Below are 4,343 nucleotides of genomic sequence, written 5' to 3' on the forward strand. Positions count from 1 at the left end.
TGTCCTTTTGTTCTTCAGTCTAGTTGTGGAGGACGTCACTTCACTGGCCCATGTTGGTATTATCATTGCGCTCTTCCTGGGTGAGGCAGTCGCTCGCCTGCCTCTGGATGGCCACTCATAGTGGCTCACGGCAGCTCACGCAGGCTGCCAGCCAACTCATGGTAGCTCACAGCAGCCCACTGAAGCCCCACTGCAGCCTACACTATATTGCCAGCAACTCAGGGCAGCCCAGCTCCAGGTCGAGCTGTTGTTCACCATCTTAGCTGTAGAGGGCAGTGTCACTGGCCCTCAAATGGGATCTGAACCCGGGCTCTGCTGCTCAGAGCTGGCGTCCCAAGCCAGCTCCTAACCAATGTGCCACTTGGCGGCCCATGCCATACTTCTTTTCATGCAATTAATTTTTTAGAATATACATGCTCCAAATTCTATATTTATACAAAACTGTTTGTTTTTGCTGAAATATCCTCCTACCCCCAAATCCAACCATGATTCTTCATGCTCCTTTATATCTTTCAAGACCCAGATCAGATGCCTTTTTTCCCAGGTAGCCTTCCTTGGGATTTCTTGGGGTCACCCAGTCTGTCTTTATATGGCACAATAACAATACCTCAACCACTGAGTGCTATTACCTCTTCCTGTTTGCGTTCTCTATTTCTTCAAAATGTGTATAAACATACACCCACACACTTGCCCACACATACAGTCACAGACATACACCAGATAAAGGTAAAAACATTTTTCTTAACCTTTTTTTAAAAATCTCAGCCACTTAGCAAAGTAACTGTTGCTAATGCTCAATAATTGTTTCTTGTTATCACTGCAGGGATTTAGGAAATAGTGATGACCAAGACAATGCATACCTAAAATTTAGAATAAAACTTCCTTGCGTCTTATACTCTAATTTTACATTTTTTTTATAATCAATAAATCTAATGCAGATTATAAAATTGTAGCTACTTTTAATAGTTATGTCAAAGTAATGATATCAAAGTTTAACTTTCTATGAAATACTTGTACAATTTAGATATTTATGACTTGGTCTTTAATCTACATTCAACTCTGAATAAATCCCTTCTTCACGAATATGTCAATGCAAATGAGCACTTTCAAAATATCTTTGTATTTTTTTAAATAACTATTCTAAATTATTTGAAATAATTTTAAAAATAATTATACACACCTTTTATAAATCCCATCAATTAAAATATAAGATTTTATTTGAAACTTAACCTATGATATTATGCAGGTGAAATTAAGCAGATANCATTGTTCCACAAGTTCCTTTTAACATTCCAATTTTCTAATTCTTGCCAACTGGAATTCCTGCCTTGACATTTATCACTTAGAATTTCTTTTGAATGAGTCTCAGTAAATTGTTGAGGAAGCTTTTGAAATAACGCTGATATTTCCATTAGCCTCAGAGGTATCTTGTATATTTATTTGTGTGGAAGTTTCCTTTCCATTTGGCAGTCTCAAAAGAATTTACTTGGTTTCTATTATTTACTTTTCAACATCACTATACTAGACATAAAATATGATGTAGGACTTTATTTTTGCTTTGGAAAAATACAAGAAAGGATATAAAGACTGATAAATTCTAGGCTGAAACTAAAGAAAGTGTTTGGCCAGGTCTATAAGCTCTGCAACTGAATAGTCCCTAAGTATTAGGTAAACCCATTTACCTTGATATCAGGGAGTCTGTCGCTGAGATAAGATAATTACCTGTACAAAGAGGGAGATTGAGATCAACGGGAACACTTGGATGTAGGGTGGTGTTTCTTGACAACCCCTACAAAACCAAAACAACATTTACATTCTAAATATACACAGTTCTCCAAATCAGCAATTAAGGGCTGGTTCCAGCCATGTTAATCACTCAATTATATCACAGATTATACAAAAGTACTGGCATTTGATAACTCACAGACTCCTGTATATTTAACTACTAAGGAAATGGGTTAATTTAAATCATAGTGGTCAATGTCGAAGTCTTGACATTTTATGTATTTGCTTTAGAAAGGAAGCTTTGCTTTTTGCTAGTAGCATTGTAGTTTTAACTGATTATATATATATATATATATATTATATATATATATATAATATATATATAAAATAGAAATTATATAGATGATAGATGATAGATAGACGATAAATAGGTACTAGAAATTAACTTTTATCCTAAAGATTTTATTAAAATAGTCAAGTCTGTGTTTCCTGTTTATTATCTCCAGTTTCCCAAAAGGCCTAGTAGGAAATAAATTATCTCAGTTTGTTAAAATATCACTATTTATAAATAAGAATGTAAAAAAATCTTTAAGCATTAGTTCTTTCCTTGGTATTGCAACTTTTGTGTTGCTTTATTTTGCTTTACACTTTATCTAAATATTCAATTTAGAGAGCTTAGCTTCTATTGCCTTTCAAATCCTCTGTTATCATCTTCCTCCTAGCACCCAAATGATCTCGTGATTGAATGTCTCTTTTTTATAATGGCAGGCAGTATTTTTCAGTAAAGATTATGCATATTCTTTAGATCACCCAATTGTGCACACCAAATAAGTCACCAATTCTACTTTTTCTCCCCACTGCAATTGCGTTTTAAAAAGTCTCTTTATGTTTCTTACCAGGATCATTGTAATATCCTGTTTATGGGCCTCCTTGTCTTTAATCTTGTTCAATGGCAAAATTTTATGTGTTGTGATGCCAAAAGAATTTTGATAAAATAAAAATCCTATTGTGGCATTGCATTATTTAAAGCCCTTCAATGTTTCCTCCAGCCACATTACATATGATAGGGACCCCATGATTTGGTTGGACCCTATAATTCATCAATTCTCATCACTTCCACACATGCACTCTGTTCTGCCATACTTCTTTTTTTATTTTTAAGATTTTATTGGGGAATTGGGGGAGGAGAACAGCGTTGGGGAATCAGGGAAGGGGAACAGACAAGTTGCTGTCCTTTTGTTCTTCAGTCTAGTTNTTACTTTGAAATATAAAACTAGCAACAGAAGTTTTGGAGCAATTCAAAACAGTATATGAATTTACTTGTAGTAGAGAAAACACTTAACAAGGCAATTCCTATTATTCTAAACATACATTGTATTTAATGCCAACTAAATCCACCTTGAAAGATGGCATAAAAACATTGATCTTAGAATGTAAAAACTAGAAGGAACTTGAACTTATATATTATCAGAATCTTTGTCCAGGGGATAGAAATCTAAGAAAATGAAGTGTACTATCCAGTCACACATCTATTAAGTGAGTATGTAAGTTAAGATAATGTTCAACTGCAAATAGAGAAAACTCAAAGCTGGCTTCTATTTTTCTTTCTCTTTTCTTCCCCCCCCCCCACAATGACATAGGTACTCAGTCCTAGGATGATGCAGTAATTCAATGATTCTATTAGGGAACAGGAATTTTTTTTACTTTTTTATTTTAATTTATTTTAATTTTATTTTTTTCTGCTAGTAGCATATCATCTAGGCTGTCTTTGCCAAGATGATAGCATTGCAATTGAAAGATGGCTGTTGCCCATCTAAGACTCACAATTATACATGGGTAGGCAGTGGACATCATGGTTAAAAAACCAGAAAAGGAATTTTTCTTCTAATGAGACTTTACTTTTTATTTTTTTTGAGGGATATCCTCCTCAGACACATATGCTTAGAATTCAGTTAGTGAAGACTGTCACATACCTACTCTTATCTATAAGGAGTCTGAAATTTCTATTATAAAAATTGAGTGACTTTTCTTCCCCCCAAAATTGGAATTCTATTAATAAAGTAGAAGAATGTAATTGATAATGTGAAGGCAATTTGCAGTGTTCACCAAAAGTATCACAACTAGACTACACATCCTCTAGCAAAACCTGTATCAGTCAGGGTTCTCCAGAGAAACAACAAATAGGAGAGAGAGAAAGAGAGAGAAAAATTAATTGACTGCTTTTAAGAAATTGACTCAAACAACTTTGGGAGCTGCCAGGTCCAAAATCTGCAGGGCAGGCCACCAGGCTGGAAACCTAGGAAACAACTGATGTGTTACATACAAGGTCCCAAGGCTGTCTGGAAGTATAATTCTTCCTGTGGGGCTTCAGTCTTATCTCCTAAGGCCCTCAACTGATTGAAGGAGACCCACCCACATTATGGAAGATCATCTGCTTTACTAGGATTTAATAAGTAAATCTGATTACTCATCTTATTTAAATGTTAATATCTTCTAAAAATTTTCTTTACTGTGACATTTAGACAGGTGTTTGGCTAAATACCTGGCTACTGTGGCATAGCCAGTTTGAGACATACAATTAGCCACCACAAGTCCACCTCTTGTCAACTTGGCACCTG

At 35.1% G+C, this 4,343-nt stretch overlaps 1 protein-coding gene across 1 annotated transcript in view; it reads left to right on the forward strand.

The window, feature by feature from the left end:
• ZNF804A (zinc finger protein 804A) overlaps positions 1–4,343 on the forward strand; it is a 63,912-nt gene that overhangs the window by 47,496 nt on the left and 12,073 nt on the right. The window lies entirely within an intron of this gene.

Source organism: Hipposideros armiger, unplaced genomic scaffold (assembly GCF_001890085.2).
Source record: "Hipposideros armiger isolate ML-2016 unplaced genomic scaffold, ASM189008v1 scaffold_1348, whole genome shotgun sequence".
Lineage (NCBI taxonomy): Eukaryota > Metazoa > Chordata > Mammalia > Chiroptera > Hipposideridae > Hipposideros > Hipposideros armiger.